This window comes from Pseudorasbora parva, chromosome 19 (genome assembly GCF_024679245.1).
Source record: "Pseudorasbora parva isolate DD20220531a chromosome 19, ASM2467924v1, whole genome shotgun sequence".
In the NCBI taxonomy this organism is placed as follows: Eukaryota; Metazoa; Chordata; class Actinopteri; order Cypriniformes; family Gobionidae; genus Pseudorasbora; species Pseudorasbora parva.
In genome coordinates this window covers 27,473,677-27,490,771 of record NC_090190.1, presented here as the reverse complement: position 1 = coordinate 27,490,771, position 17,095 = coordinate 27,473,677, and the positions used below count along the sequence as shown (strand labels likewise).

Sequence of the window (17,095 nt, the reverse complement as noted above, 5' to 3'; positions counted from 1 at the left end):
TCTTGCGGGGCTTGTCCGAGCCTCCGTTAGAAACCTTTGAGGAGGTTTCGGACAAGTTCCTCACCCTCAAAACTATCTTCCTTTTGGCCATCTCATCTCTCAAAAGAATAGGAGATATTCAGTCCCTGTCTGTAGGGCCCTCATGCCTAGAGTTTGCGCCGGGAATGGTAAAAGCTTTTCTACATCCCAGGCCGGGTTACGTCCCCAAGGTTCCTACGAGCCCACGGGGCCCCATCACTCTCCAAGCCTTTTGTCCTCCTCCTTTTTTGACGTCAGACCAGGAAAGATTAAATCTGCTGTGCCATGTTAGGGCGTTAGATACATATGTCCACAGAGCTGCCCTGTGGAGAAAGACTGATCAGTTGTTCGTCTGTTTCGGAGCCCCTAAGAAGGGGGCCCCAGTATCTAAGCAGAGAATGAGCAAGTGAGTGGTCGAGGCCATCTCACTCGCTTATGAGGCGGCCGGGCAGCCATCTCCACTGGCTGTCCGGGCGCATTCTACCAGGGGTATGGCTGCTTCTAAAGCACTTTTGTCGGGGGCTTCCCTCCATGATATTTGCAATGCGGCCGGCTGGTCGTCTCCACTAACCTTTGTCAGGTTCTACGAACTAGACCTGGCATCTACTGTTGGGGCGCAGGTACTCTCGTAACCGTGTGCGCTTCGGCTTCACACATACTAGACACTTGGTCTTATGGCGATGTGGGTATAAGCGTTCTCACAGCGTTTCGACGCAGCTCGTGTTCCCCGAAAGGGAACGTCTCGGTTACGTATGTAACCCTAGTTCCCTGAGGGAACGAGACGCTGCGTCGCTCTGCCATACTCCCGGCGTGTCCGTGATCACTTACTTCAGGCTTTATCAGAAGTTAGTTCCTGTTTGTTTTCACGGACGCTTTATCGCTTCCGGTCGATGACGTCATCACGCCGACGATCGACCGATTTTCTGATGGAATGGTTCTACAGGCGCTTCACGACGCATTAACGCAGAGGCGTTCTCACAGCGTTTCGACGCAGCGTCTCGTTCCCTCAGGGAACTAGGGTTACATACGTAACCGAGACGTTTTTATGGCCTTTCTATATGCCATCATGCTCTCTTTCCACAAATTGCAAAAGCGCTCCATTTTTCTGGCTGCTGTTTTAAGGGCCCGAGTGTGCTCGTTGTGCCACGGCATTGGATTATTTGCTTTAATCTTCTTTAAGCGCTGGGGAGCAACTATGTCTAAAGTGCTAGTAAGGAGAGAGTCAATAGTTTCTGTTGCAGCATCAAGTTCCTCTTGGCTATCTTTAATTCTGAGGAGATGGAACTGATGAGGAAGATTATGTACAAAGCAATCTTTAGTTGCAGCGGTTATCATCCTGCCATATTTGAAGAGAGGGGATGGCTTTGCAGCCTTAGGTAAATTAAGTATACATGATATTAGGTAATGATCTGAGATGTCATCGCTCTGCTGCAGAATTTCAACGGTATCAACATTTATTCCATGTGACATTATTAGATCTAAAGTATGATTAAGGCGATGAGTGGGTCCCAATACGTGTTGTCTAACTCCAATAGAGTTTAGAATGTCTCTAAATGCCATTCCCAATGCGTCTTTTTCATTTTTTACGTGGATATTAAAATCACCAACAATTAGTACTTTATCTACAGCTAATACTAACTCTGATACAAAACCAGCAAATTCTTTGATAAAGTCTGTATTGTGGCCTGGTGGGCTGTATACAGTAGCCAACACAAATTTCAAACGGTATTTATCATTTACACTACACAGCGTTACATAAAGCACTAAAACTTCAAAGGAATTATATTTGAAACTAGACTTCTGAGTAATACTGAAAATATTATTATAAATTATAGCAACACCTCCCCCTTTACCTTTCAGACGTGGCTCATGTTTGTTACAATAATCTCGGGGGGTGCACTCATTTAAAGTAATGTGATCGTCAGGTTTTAGCCAGGTTTCTGTCAAACACAGCACATCTAAGTTATGATCTATAATCATATCATTGAGGCCATCCTTAAAAATATTTTGGTTTGCAGTAACAGTAAAAAAATTTTTTTAAAAGAGTCGGTAGGTAGGTCAATTTTTTTTTCCAAATTTTAATGTAAAAAAAAAAAGTTAATTTTTGGTGATGGTGATTACGTAGGTATGAATTTAAACTGACTGGGTCTTCAAGCCATGCCTTCGGGCGCATAGGCTGATTGCAGGCTATATAGACCACAAACAAATTGAAATATTTGTCAAAAACATGTTTATTGCATAAATTTCAGGTGCATTCATTAAGAAAAGACCGCTAGCTGTCATTGACTCATAGCTGTCAACCCTCCCTTTTTTCCGGGTTTCTCAGGTATTTTAGCTCTTTTCCCGCTATCTTCCCGTTTTAGTATTTTCCAGTGATATGTATTGTATATGATATGTATATGTATTCGTATTTTTACGCTCGATTGTGTTAACTCAGAACACGCAACTATCTGTGTCTCTGAAGTGGCTTGCACTTGTTGCTAAACCAACGCATATGGTGATATAGACTAGTGTATTTGAATATTAAAAATATATATATTTTTTTTATGAATTCAATTAAATAAGCAGCTATAACCTTCTCCTTACTGGTAAATATTACAGTAAACAAACATCACAGACAATGGCAGAGAATTTTTTTCAGACGTTATTTTATTTTTGTAATATTATGTTTTGTCTCTGTTTTTTTGAAGAGGCACTGCCCCTCTTTCCTCCTTCTTGACAGCCTACATTTAGAATAATAGCTTTGATTAACAATAATGATGAAAAAGGTTTAAAAATCGTGATTTTTTGGATTGTTTTTCCTGCCGTCGAGCCACAGCCATTCACTAAATCAGTGTTTCCCAACCTTTTTTCAGTCAAAGATCAATCCTTTTTAAAATTACAAAAGCTATTCAATCAAGAGCAGTGAGTGATGTCCTTATCTTTTGTTTGACAGACAGCAGTAAAGGCTACTGCCCCTTTAAGACCTAATACAGGGATATGCTCGTTTTTCTCGACTGTATACAGTTCACTTAAGGCATCAGACTATGTCTGCTTGGATACTCATCAAGATCGACATGTTGACATACTTTTTGTGTGAGTTTGTCCGTTGAAGCGCAAGACTTGAAGAACTCAATATTTGCGCGCTGTGAGACGTGCGCGCGCTTTTGTACCAGCGCAGAGAGACAGCTTCTCACACTGCAGAGTTCTCATTCGCGTCTTCTGGCGAATATACTGGGTGATGATGGCGAAATGACTGGTCATACAGCAGCACTCGCATGCATTGAACACAGTTTACAAAGATAGACCATTTTGCCCACGTTTTTCTTTTATTATCGCTGTTGTAGTGTACCCTGTCTCTGATGGAGCCAGCACGTGTATCCATCGACAGAACTTTACATAAAGCATTAATTTTCAAGTTACAACCAGTGCCACCGCTCCCACCACGCGCTGCGGTCGAGCAAAACACACGCTACCCATAGCAACGCGTTATGACAACGATATTTCAGACTGACAGAGACAAGATAAACGGCTTTTCCGCCATTTGTTACTGTTTTGTACACGTTGTTATATTAATTATAATTCAAATTCTGTTTTATTGACCACAATACAGTAATGATGAATGTTGAGAGGAGCACTTTTGATTCATTTTCAAAAAGGGCACGGGCTCAAACCCCCAAAGCCCTCCCCTCTGCAGTGCACTTGCCTGGTGTGTGTAACGTGTCCATGGTCCTGATTCCTGTCACACAATGCTGCGAAATCTCCGACAGGGCTTTAATAGTCTAACGTTACAGTGAATGAGAGAATGAGCCAAAACGAACGCACGTGCAGGCCATAGCATAGACATCCGTTAACCTTAGTGTAAACATAGATGCCGTCACGGGTTTTTCTATAAAATAAAGAACGTAGCCTTCGTTTGTATGTAGACCCAGGCAATTTATATATTTATAATACTTACTAAAATATATTCATATTATTTTATTACTTTTGTATTAGATGTTTGAAGAGTAAAAAAAGAAATTGGTCGGACTTAATGCAAATTTACAACCGGCAAGTCGGTCGGACTAAAAGGAAAAAAAAAAAAAATTTGAGTCGGCCCTAAATTGACAGGGTCGGTCGGGTTACGGCAAACAAGAATATTTTTTAGGATGGCCTGACAATAAGCGTTTTTGGAGAAAGGGATCGAATATTCAGCAACCCAAGCTTTATTAATTGTTCATCCGTATTATATCCGTTGTTTATTTGTTGGACATCAATTAAATTTTTACTGTTGAATGGTTTTGATGTTTTTTTGTATTTACTAATTCGGGGAACAGACACAGTCTCTATGTGATAATATCAAGGTGAAAGAGTCTCTATGTGCTGGGATTTAGCTGACTTTGGTGACGTGAAACAGCTAGCAGACGGTTGATTTAGCCAGTTTGTCTGCTTCCTGACCTGGGCCCCAGTGAGTCAAGGTTTATCTCTAAGACTATGTGCCAAATTACTAGAGAGAAGAGCAGCACCAGCCCAGGAGGGATGAATGCCGTCTATCTTCAACAGGTCAGGTCTGCCCCAAAAACTTTTCCAATTGTCTATGAACCCTATGTTATTTTGCAGAAACCACTTAGACAACCAGCCATTGAGTGATGATAATCTGCTAACTATTTCATCACTCCTTTTAGCAGGGAGGGGACCAGAGAAAAATACAGCCTTTGATCATACTTGAGAGTTTACACACCTCTTTAATGTTAATTTTGGTGATCTCCGACTGGTAAAGTCGAACATCATTAGTGCCAACGTGAATAATAATCTTAGAGAATTTACGATTAGCTTTAGCCAGCATTTTTAAATTTGCTTTGATGTCAGGCGCTCTGGCTCCCGGAAAAAACATGTGACTATGGTGGCTGGTGTCTCTATTTTCACGTTCCGTGTAATAGAATCGCCAATAACAAGGGGACTTTCAACAGGATCCTCAGTGGGTGTGTCACTGAGTGGGGAGAACCTGTTTGATGTTCTAATCGGAACGGAAGAGTGGTTTATTGATCCGCGACTATGCTTTCTCATCATCACCCAGCCCTGCTGCGCGGGCTCAGCCGGAACCAAACAATGAGTGTTCACTAAGCTAGTCGCATCCAAAGCAGTATCTAAAGCTGTTACCTTCTCACTACTCTCACATAAAGCTTGGATGCGTGTCTCTAAATCTGAAATCTTCTCCGTCAGCCTGATTAATTCCTTACATTTATCACATGTGAAGCCCTGTTCGCCAACGGACATTGATATGCTAAACATGTAGCATGCAGTGCAAGTGACAATGACAGGAGAAGAAGACATGGCTTACCGTATTTGTTGATGAATCCAAAATTTACCACAGTTGTCTGATGGAGTCTTTTTAATAATCCAACTCACCACAGTTGTCTAAAGAACGTCTCGGTTACGTATGTAACCCTCGTTCCCTGAGGAGGGAACGGAGACGTAACGTCAGTGACTGACGAATGGTGGGTTTCGCCTAGAAGCCAATCATCTTCGAGATCTTAGAAAGCGCCCAATGGCAGTGCCAATGCCATGGGCATGCGAATTTGCATGCGTAACTCCGCCTACCCACCTGGGTATATAAGGAAGTAGCTGGCATGAATCGCATTATGTTACCTGCTGAGGAGCCAAGACTGAACTCCGTTCCAGCGGTACAGCGGATGTGGCAACGGGACGTCACGTCTCCGTTCCCTCCTCAGGGAACGAGGGTTACATACGTAACCGAGAAGATTCCCTTTCGTTCAGTCACTCCGACGTAACGTCAGTGACTGACGAATGGGGGTCCCAATACAATAACGCCACTCGGCTGTCTTCCAGTGCCCTGCGCAAGCGTGAGAACCCTGATGCAAGTTAGAACGGTCAAAGGTCTCTACTTAACGCAGGAATACCAAGGTACACTGGGAGGCATATTCCAGGAGGAGATATGCGCCAAGATGCCTACCCGTAGGGAGGACTTAGGGATACACGTATGACCCCGGGGGGCTGCATACGGAAGATCACTGGGGTACCAGCCGAAGGTGGATTTTTAACCCCAGGAGGTGGCAAGGTTGCCAAGGGAATACACCCGCTCAGGGAGGCTTACGGTGGAAATACACATGTGGGGGTCGCCGGAGGGGAACCATGCACATGGGGCACCTGGCCGGACACGAGTGTCTGGGCTAAGGGCAGACTACTGATGTCGGCGTCGTCAGTGCTGGAGGAGCTCAGGGCTCTCGGGGAACTCACCTGAGAAGAATATCGCCCGTATCCAGTCCGTGGAGTGGAATGGCGAGCAAGCGAAGACACCTGAGCCAATCCATTACCGGCCACTTGTAGAGGCGAGTACATAGTCGGATACAGGCTCCACTCGGAGGTTATAAAACCTGGCGAATGTGTTTGGTGTCGCCCAGCCTGCAGCTCTGCAGATGTCTGTCAGCGGAGCGCCATGTGCTAAAGCCCAAGAGGAGGCCACACTCCGGGTGGAATGGGCCCTGACCCCAAGGGGACATGGGCGTCCCTGCTGCTGGTAAGCCAAAACAATGGTGTCCACTATCCAGTAAGACAGCCTTTGCTTTGAGAGAGCCTTCCCTTCAGCTTCCCACCATAACAGACAAAGAGCTGGTCTGAGGTCCTGAAACACTGCGTCCTGTCTACGTAAGCGCGAAGGGCGCGTACTGGACAGAGCAATGCCAAGGCTGGGTCTGCCTCCTCCAAAGGCAGCGCTTGCAGGATCACCACCTGGTCTCTGAACGGAGTGGTGGGAACCTTGGGCACATATCCAGGCCGGGGTCTCAGGATCACGTGAGAGTCAGCCGGCCCGAATTCCAGGCACGTTTCGTCAACCGAAAATGCCTGCAGGTCCCCTACCCTCTTGATGGAGGCCAATGCGGTCAGGAGTGCTGTCTTCATAGACAAGAACTTAACATCTACTGACCGCAAAGGCTCAAATGGGGCCCTCTGCAGAGCACTTAGAACTACTGAGAGGTCCCAAGAGGGTATGAGAGGAGCACGAGGAGGATGTAGTCTCCTCGCACCCCTCAGGAACCTGATGACCAGGTCGTGCTTACTTACCGTTTTCCCGTCCAAGAGGTCATGGTAGGCAGCGATAGCGGCCACATAAACCTTCAGGGTGGATGGAGACAGCCTTCGATCCAACCCTTCCTGGAGGAAGAGAGCACAGACCCGATCGGGCATTTCCAGGGGTCTTCTTGGCAAGAAGAGCACCAATTGACGAAGAGGTTCCACTTCAACGCATAGGCCTGTCTCGTGGACTCGGCCCGAGCGGAAGTGATGGTAGCCACCACCGTAGGTGGTAGGGTACACAACCTGCCGCGTCCCGTCCAGGAGCCACACGTGGAGGCTCCAAGATCGGGACGCGGGTGCCACAGGGTGCCCCGTCTCTGAGAGAGTAGGCTCAGAGGAATCGGCCAGGGAGGGGCTGTCGCAAGGAGAACTAGTTCTGGGAACCAGGTCCGGCCGTACCAGTACGGGGTGACCAAGATGACCTGCTCCTTGTCCTCCCTGACCTTGCACAGAACACGTGCAAGAAGGCTCACTGGGGGAAACGCATACTTGCGTAGGCCCTGCGGCCAGCTGTGTGCCAGTGCATCCGTGCCGAGTGTGCCCTCGGACAGGGAATAGTACAGGCTGCAGTGGGACGAGTCGTGGGAGGCAACAGATCTACCTGTGCGTCCCCGAACTGATCCCAAATCAGCTGGACCGACTGGGGATGGAGTCTCCACTCCCCAGGGATTGGCTGAACCCGTGAGAGCTCGTCGGCTGCACGGTTCAGGATCCCCGGGATATGGACAGCACGAAGGACCTCAGGCGCTTCTGACTCCATAAAACGAGATGGCGGGCGAGTTGAGACATGCGGCGGGAGTGTAGACCGCCCTGGCGGTTGATGTACGCTACTACGGCCGTGTTGTCCGATCTGACTAGTATGTGTTGACCCTTCAGCAACGCTCGAAAGCGGTGCAGGGCGAACCGTACTGCCAGCAACTCGAGGCAATTGATATGCAGGCGGAACTGGCTCTCTGACCAAGAGCCGGCGGCTACATGTCTATTGCACATGGCATCCCAACCCGTGGTGGACGCATCTGTTGACACAACAACATGCCGGGAAACTCGTTCTAAGGGCACACCTGCCTGTAGAAGCTGAGGTTCGACCACTTGGTGAGAGTCTGTCTGCAGGCCCGAGTCACTGGGACCCGGAGCGTGCCGGACTGCCATGCCCATCTCGGGACTCGATCGCGAAGCCAGTGCTGAAGCGGTCTCATATGAAGCAATCCGAGCGGCGTCACCGCGGCTGCAGATGCCATATGCCCCAGGAGCCTCTGAAACAGTTTCAGTGGAACCGCACTCTTGCTCTCTATCTGAGGGAGGCAAGTCAGCAGTGACTCTGCACGCACGCCGGTAAGCTGCGCACACATGGCGACCGAGTCAATCTCCATACCGAGAAAGGAGATCCTCTGCACTGGGCAGAGTTTGCTCTTCTCCCAGTTGACCCGAAGGCACAAACGAGCTACGTGGTGGAGAACCAGATCTCTGTGTTCGCACACCCGGTCCCGAGAGTGGCCCAGTATGAGCCAGTCGTCGAGATAGTACAGGATGCGAACCCCTTGTTGCCTGAGTGGCGCAAGGGCTGCCTCGACAATCTTCGTGAAGACGCGAGGGGACAGAGCTAGCCCGAATGGTAGTAAGGCATACTGATATGCCCGCCCTTCGAACACAAACCGTAGGAACGGTCTGCGTCGCGGAAGGATGGACACATGGAAGTACGCGTCCTTCAGGTCGATCGCTGCAAACCAATCGCATGGACGAACGCATTCGAAAAGGCGTTTCGCAGTCAACATCCTGAACGGAAGCCTGACAGGGATCGGTTCAGGACGCGAAGGTCCAGGATCGGTCGTAACCCACCGGATTCTTCGGTACAATGAAGTAAGGGCTGTAAAAGCCGGACTTCATCTCGGCTGGAGGGACGAGCTCGACTGCGCCCTTCGCCAATAGGGTCGCGATCTCCGCACGCATGACTGGGGCAATGGACCCCACCACGGTGAACCGGACACCCCGGAAGCGGGGAGGAGCTCGCGCGAACTGAATCGCGTAGCCGAGCCAGATGGTCCGTGCGACCCAGCGGGACAGTCCCGGCAGCTGTATTTTCCACGCTCCCAGGGAGTGTACCAACGGGGTCATGCGGAGCATTGGCGTACCCTCGGTGGGGCAGCGAGGCAGCGTTACCGGCCCGGACTCGGGTGGCGTAGCGGCCCGGTGTCGGGGCGGCGGTAACAGCTGCGCCCTGACAGAGGAGACCAGGGAAGGACTCGCGTTCCACTGGGGTCTGCTCTGAGAGGGGGCTGGCGACAGAGAGGGACGAGAGCGGCGTGGCCCGGGGGCGGCGCACACTGCCGTCACCGGTCTCTGGGTGCTCAGGGATGGGTTAATCAGTTCTTTCTTGCAAAGGTTGCTGCTGACCCGTGGGCCAGCAGCTGGACAAAGGATTCTCCCCCGGCCCTCCACTGGGGGAAGGGGCGGACCTGCCACCGTCCCATGAAAGAACTGCCCATCCCAGAGCTGTCCGCGTCCGGAGCGCCGCTGGCCTTATTTTCAGCAGGCTGCGGGGCTGGCGCGGACTGGGACGGCTTCCTGCAGCGCGCCCTGTGGCGTGGCCAGGGTGAAGGCTGCTGCTGTGGCCACGCGGGAGGGGGTCGCAGGAAGTCGCCCTGGCGGCGAGGAGGCTGAGGCAACTGTGCCGGCGGCGCTTAGGTGCAGCAGCGGGCCGCCGGGGCAGATGGCCTCAGTCTGCCTCTGAGGACAGCCAAGAACTGTTGGGCGCAGTCCCTGACCGTGCCGCCGATAAGGCCGGCCTGGGATATGGGCGAGCTGAGGAGGCGGGCTCACTCAGCCGTCCCACATCGACCAAGTAAGGCCAGTTGTCTTTCCCGGACCACAGATGTGGACCTCTTCTGACCCAGGGGGCGTGTGGTCACCCATGCCGCGCTGGGCGGGATCGGTGGCGGCACGCCTCCCTCGAGGCAGTGTTACCGGCCCGGACTCGGGTGGCATAGCGGCCCGGTGTCGAGGCACTGGTAACGACTGCGCCCTGACAGAGGAGACCAGGGAAGGACTCGCGTTTCACTGGGGTCTGCTCTGCGAGGGGGCTCGTAAGCCCTGGATCAGCTCTGTCCTCGTGCATACGCATCGGGGCGGCAGCTTACCCCATAGCACTGCTGGACTACGCCACCGAAGTAGACGAGCCAGCGGGCTTGGGAGGGCGCTTAGGATAGCCTCACCGCTTCAAGTCAAAGCACTCAGTGGACACCGTAGTGCGCAACAGAGCACCTGACTGAGGGGGAGGGACCCCAGTGTACCCTTAGGCCGCGACCCCTCGAGGGCAGAGAAGGCGGAGGAGGCCACCAAACGGTCGCGGGAAGACCCGGAGATCTCCCGGACCGCGTGCACTCCTCATGCATCTCGGGAGCGAAATGGCATTGGGGGCGGGGCCCGCAGCTGTCGGGTGCCACCCCCAAAAACCAATCGCCCAACCGCGAGCACTCGTGACAGGGTGGAGATTCACACCAGCCCGAGGCTCGCGGCTGCCCGAGATAACATGGCTGTCAACTCTAGGTCAGATTCTACAGTGCTACCACACCCGGAGGCGGAGCATAGCCGAATCGTCATCCCCAAAGGACTCTAGCCCACCTTGAGATGCGGCAATCGACCTCTCGCCGCTATCTGGAGTATGAACGAAACGAACGGGGCGTCAGCAGACGGTCCCGCTGCTTCAGTCCAACACTCACTGGAAGCGATGTGCAAGAGGGCGGGAGTGGCCCGAGGAATGATCGTCGGGGTTCTTAATACCACAGCACCGCCCTCAGGTCACCCTGGCCACCAGCCAAAGTACCACCTCTCTCGGAGATGGTAGATCGGGGTGTGGCAGAGGGGACTCTCTCTCTTTACAGAGATCATTGAGTCTCGACCACAACATCGCGATGGTCATGTTCCCAGAGAGGGAACACAGCACATCCACAAACACTGTCCGAACGTGCTGGGCCCAAACACGTCGAGCAGTGAATGCGTCCCAAAGACAGCAACAGATATCGACCGCACCCGGAAGTGCGCGGGCAACCCGTCTTGAAAAAGACGTGCCACACGCAAGCTCTTTTTGTGAGAGGAAGCTCTGCAGAGTGCCGAAGCGCCCAGGGAAAACACACACAGCTGTTGCAGATCACTGCACAGATCAGCAGGCAGGCAATGTGAGATCGCTGGAACGCGCCGTTACACCAACACCCTGGAGAACCGCTCGTCTCGAAGACTGAAGAGAGGACTTCAGAATTCAGGCTTGCCGGAGTGAAGAGATGCTCTTGGCTCCGAAGCAGAAACATAATGCGATTCATGCCAGCTACTTCCTTATATACCCAGGTGGGTAGGCGGAGTTACGCATGCAAATTCGCATGCCCATGGCATTGGCACTGCCATTGGGCGCTTTCTAAGATCTCGAAGATGATTGGCTTGTAGGCGAAACCCCCCATTCGTCAGTCACTGACGTTACGTCGGAGTGACTGAACGAAAGGGAACTCAGAAAACAGGAGACCCGGATGCCGGGATGGAAAGCTACCAGGCAAGCAAAAAGCTAACGTGTGGTAGTGATTTAGATTAAAAGAGATTAATGTCAAATTTAAATTGATAGGCTATATTAAACACTAAATGGTGATGAGTAAGTTATATTTAGCAGTGTAAATAACAAAGAAAATATATCAAATAGAGATTCAAACACAGCTATACAGAGCTACAAACACTGAGGCAGGCAGCAGCAGGCAGACAGACAGGAGCAATCGATCAGGAACAATCAATCAGTCAGGAGCAATCATGAACATGGTCATGTTAACGCGGTAACCCGTTTTCTTTTATTGGAGTAATGTCATAAACGGCGTAAGAATAAACCGGTCGAAACAGGTAGTTTTTTGCCTCTTACCTCAAATTTGCGCTGCATTAACCTGCTTTCTGTCGGCTTATTGAAGTGCACATGTGTGATAGGTAACAAAAACGCAAATTTAGAGCAGATTTAAAAGCATCCAGACAGAGCGAGCTAGCGTTTTGCATGAAATAAGGACTTATATCACAAACGCAGAATCGTTTAAGACCCAGAAAATTTGTTAAGAGGTGTTCTCTTTTCTCATGCAGTAGAAGTAGAAGAGGTTTAGTCAAAGCGCTGCATAACTGCATAAGGGATCATATGAGCCGTTAATCTCCCGCTGACACAGTGCTCGCTTTATTTAACATCACAACTGACGTAACATCTACTGACATGTCTCACCTGTCTTGTTTGCCTTTTTGGACTGTTTGCTTGTGTATGACCTTTTGACTGCTTTTGACTACGATTGTGGATTACCCTCTTAATAAATACTGCATTTGGATCGTCTACCTTCTGTCTCAGAGCGGTTCTTTACAATTAGAGACTTTATTTCTCTTGTGAAGTTGTTGTTTGTTATCTTTAGCAAGTTACTGTGATCCCCCTCCCTTCTACTTTAACTCTGATTGCTAGTTTAGCATTATACACACTTGAAATTTGGTGTAAATTTAAGTCTACACTCTTTGAATGTTATTTATATTAATATAAATGGTTTCTGAGTAACTGTTAACATTTGTCAAAAGTAAATTATTGAATACATAATTGTTGTTGAGTGTTTTATTTACCATGGAGGTAATAAGACTTTTATATAATGCTCAAAGTTGCATGTGGGCCATATAAGGGTCATTAGATTTGAACAAAACTCAGCCATACTAAAATTCCATATAAGGCCCACATAAGGGCCACATAAAACACATAAGGGCCACATATTGTTTGGCTCACGTTTGGTGGAGTTATGGCACTGCTTTCGCTGAGCTGTGGTAAAGAAGAAGTGGGCCAGATCTGGGCCGGCAAAAACAATCTAATCTGGGCTACATCTAAGCTGTTTATCTGGGCCAGATATGGGCCAAAGGAAATTTGCTGACTGGGAAATATCTGCCATTTTCATCAGAAAGCTATTTAGAAGTAGAAAATTTAACCGATTTACCAATTAAATGTGTATGAAATGTGCTATACAAATAAATCTGCCTTGCCTTGTCATGTTTGGAGGAGAAAGAATGCTTACACTGTAAAAAATGTCCCTGTAAAATAACAGTAAAGAGCTGGCAGCAGAGACGCCAGCAGTATACCGTTATTTTTACGGTATTCATATGTAAAATGATTTTACGGTAGTAGTCTGTAAACTAGAAAAACTGTATATTTCTGTATTTTTATAATTTACAGTAAAGAGCTGGCAGCAGAGACGCCAGCAGTATACCGTTATTTTTACGGTATTCATATGTAAAATGACTTTATAGTAGTAGTCTGTAAACCAGAAATGCTGTATATGTCTGTAGTCACACTGTTAAATGATTTCACAGTCTAATACAGTAAACTGTGAGAATTAAAGTAACAACCTAAACAATATATTTTCAATATATAAATATATATTATAATTTTCAAATAATCACAGAAATATGTTGCATTTTGTAAATAAGTTTTTTATTTTTTACTGTATTAGAAACACAATAAATTTATCAGTTTCCTAAAATATCAGTCTTCACTGCAATCAATATTAATTGCAATTAACTTCAGTATTCTCAGGGCTATAGGCAATTGCTTAAGATATGCATTATTGTGAATATTATGGAAAATAAGCAATAACTTCAAAATCAAATACCTTTATTCCAAAGAGCAATGTCAATTTTAGCATGAATACAAAAAATAGAAAAAAATAAAATAAAACAAAATCCTGTTGGGCATTTCTACGAGATTTCTAGTAGCAAAAAGAGCCTAGTATCTGTTTTAGACTATGGCAATAAACTTGAAGAGTTAGTTTACCCAGCCCATGATTTACTAACCTTCAAGTCAGTATATATGACATTCTTCTTTTAGATTCTTCTTTTTATTTCAAAATGCTTACACTACGTCTGACGTGCGTAACTGGTGTGCAATGTCAGACGTAGCGCAAGCGTTTTGAACTGCGAGAGGCGCTACACTTTTTTCATAAGCTGAATAAGAACGGTGATTAGCCTGAAGCTAGATAATTTACTTTATAAAATTTTAAATATGGATATTTTTCTGACACAAACGCAATAATTCCCTTCAGAAGGCCCTTTTTAATCCGCCGGAGCCGTGTGGAGCAGTTATATGATGTATATGTGCACTTTTATGGACTTAAAGAAACAGAACAACAATCACTGCCGTTATAAAGCTTGGAAGAGCCAGGACATTTATTAATATAACTCTGACTGTATTCGTCTGAAAGAATAATGTCATATACACATAGGATGACTTGAGGGTAGGAAATCATGGGCTCATTTTCATTTTTGTGTGAACTAACCCTTTAAATTCTTAAATTGCTCAGAGACTGCCCCTAACCCTTACCAAACATGAAGGGAAAAACCTAGTTAACTAAAACCTAGTTTAATTTAACACATACGTTTGAAGACCTTCAAAGTACAGTACAACATTTTGAGATTAGGCATCAATAATATGCATCAATTAAAACATTTTAGGGTTTATTTCATTTCAGGTTACTCTTTAAATTGTCCTGTGAGGTAGGCTTGTATTTTTACCGCTTAAAAAAGTCATTTGAGGTAGCTTGTGTATTTACATCTTAGTTTATATGGGTCCAGGAGAGATGTCCATCACTTTGGTAGCCGCTGTTCCTCTCTGCAGTATTATTCCAGTTTTGTCACTGTCAAACAACAACAAACAATCATAATAATAAATAAACTGTAAAATCACGAACGTACAGTATACACTCCAAGCTAATGCTTACAAAAGTTAATAATACCAGTTCTCTTGTGGTTTAATGTGGTAATGCCAGACTGTCAAAACAAAGAGAGCGAGATTAAAGAGCTCACCGGTTTATATCAAAGTTCCATTGAAAGTCAAGGAGATTCTTCAGTAGCATGGCGACGTGTCTCAAAAGACTTCTTCTGGACGATCATACCGTTCTTCTTGGAGACAACCTTGCCCCTTTTGGTCTTTGTCCCTTTCTCTGGATTTATACCAACAAAGCACCTGAAATCAAAATAGTCTAAGATCAGAGTGTTGCAACAACATGCTTTCAGTTAAATGCAATGAATTGTTTTGTTTTTTGTCTTTCTTCATTGCACAAATAGAGTGGACTTGAATGACATATAAAAGTGACATCAAATTAAATTATATTAAAGTCAAGTCAACTTTATTTCTATAGCGCTTTTTACAATGCAGATTATTTCAAAGCAGTTACACAGTGTTAAACATGAAAATAATGCAACAGAATTTGATTCGGCTGTACAGCCACTCTGGAGAAAAAAAGTGATGTCATCAGCTCTTTTCAAATATCATATAGTGACAATGTGGGCAGATCAGTAATTTAGTTTATAATAGTTAATTTAGTTTAGTAATTACATTTATTTGGATATTTAGTTAAAAAAATTATATACATACATATATTTTTTATTACAATTTAGTATATAAAGCCTGTATAGTCAAGCAAAATACCATGTGTCTGGCTTGAAATGTACAGTACTAATACCATTTTATGCGGAAAAAAATACAAACAAATTAATTTAATTGTATATATCCATATAATGATGACAAGTAATGAAGAGTTTTTACCTCTAAATGAATTCCAGAGTGCAGGGTCCCTCATCTTGAAACTGAAGGTTGAATGTAGTTGCAAATACAGCAGCAAGCCCCATTGCAAATGTTGGTGTGATGCCCTAAGAGATTACACGGTCCTCAGAGATGATTATCCAACCTTTAACTGGGACTTGCCCAGTTGCACCTGAAACTTCAAGTCAAAGCATACATATTACCTTGTGTAAATGATATACAATGTGTCTATCAATGAATCTAAATGAAATATACTAGGCAGTATCAGACTAGGACTTGCAGGAAGACTAAATTGTCTCAATGTCAGCTGAAGTAGCAGACACCTGTAGGGAACAAATACATTATTCTTACCATGGTAAGATTTTTAAGAAGAAAAATTATAAAAGGTCAATAATTAGTAAACACTAGGTGAGAGCAACCTACAGGCAAATGAGGTAGGCTAAGTACCTACAGTCAAACTGCTAAATAGATTTGGCAATCAAAAAATTATGGGTAGCAATTTTATTTTTTACAGGTATTGAGGGAGTTCTACTGCAAATGTTACCAAATTTAAACAAAAAAACACCCCAAAGTAATATTGTTTTGGCTATTCAAATCTGAGCCTCACTGTTAAATGAAATGTTCAAATGCCAAGCAAGATAAGCTCCTGAGCATCAGTTTGATATCAAAAATTATTTGCGAAATGAAAATAATTTCAATTACCGTTTATTTTGTAGATGCAAGACCCGATAGAGGTTGATGAAGAACACTCGATGATATCCAGCACGTCCTCTAAACTGTGTGTCCTCTTCTGGAAAATGTCCTATCCAAATAATGTTTCCTGAAGTCTCCCCAAGAGTTAATGGCAAATTATTTCTAGGTTTTATTAAAGAAAATTGTCCAAAAGCAGTAGCCTCGATTTGTTGAATCAAACTTCTGAACGTACTCCAAACTCCACAGTCAACACTCAGTTTCCAAAAAATACTGTCGTGTACTGTAATTTAAAACATTAGCATACTGTTTAGGGCCTCTTTCCTGTTCCTCCAAATTAAGCAGCCCACAATGCATTGCTAACTACAGTATTAAACTGTTTAACAAGAAAACGGCATTTTAGTGTTGAAAATTGGCTGTAAATTTACAGCAATTGCTTACAGTGTAGTTTCACCATGCCTACTGTGAAGCATGGGGGTGGAAACATCATGCTTTGGGGCTGTTTATCTGCAAAGAGACCAAGACAACGGATCCATTTAAAGGAAAGAATGAATCCTTTATCGTGAAATTTTGAGTAAAAACTTCCTTCCATCAGCACGGGAATTGATGATGATACACACAACACACCAAATGGAGATGAAGGAGTGGCTTCGTAAGAAGCATTTCAAGGCCTTGGATTGGCCTAGCCAGTCTCCAGATCTCAACCCCATAGAAAATTCCTTGTAAATCTGTGTTGCCCAGCGACAGCCCTAAAACATC

General features: G+C 46.0%; 1 long non-coding RNA gene across 1 annotated transcript; it reads right to left on the bottom strand.

Annotated features, from left to right (window-relative positions):
• Positions 1 to 14,601: 14,601 nt before the first annotated feature.
• On the bottom strand, positions 14,602 to 16,159 carry LOC137048424 (uncharacterized). The gene is made up of 3 exons (XR_010899401.1): positions 15,650 to 16,159; positions 14,908 to 15,067; positions 14,602 to 14,738 (listed from the first exon to the last, which is right to left on the bottom strand). It is a non-coding gene; the product is annotated as an uncharacterized lncRNA (long non-coding RNA).
• Between the last annotated feature and the right edge of the window lie 936 nt (positions 16,160 to 17,095).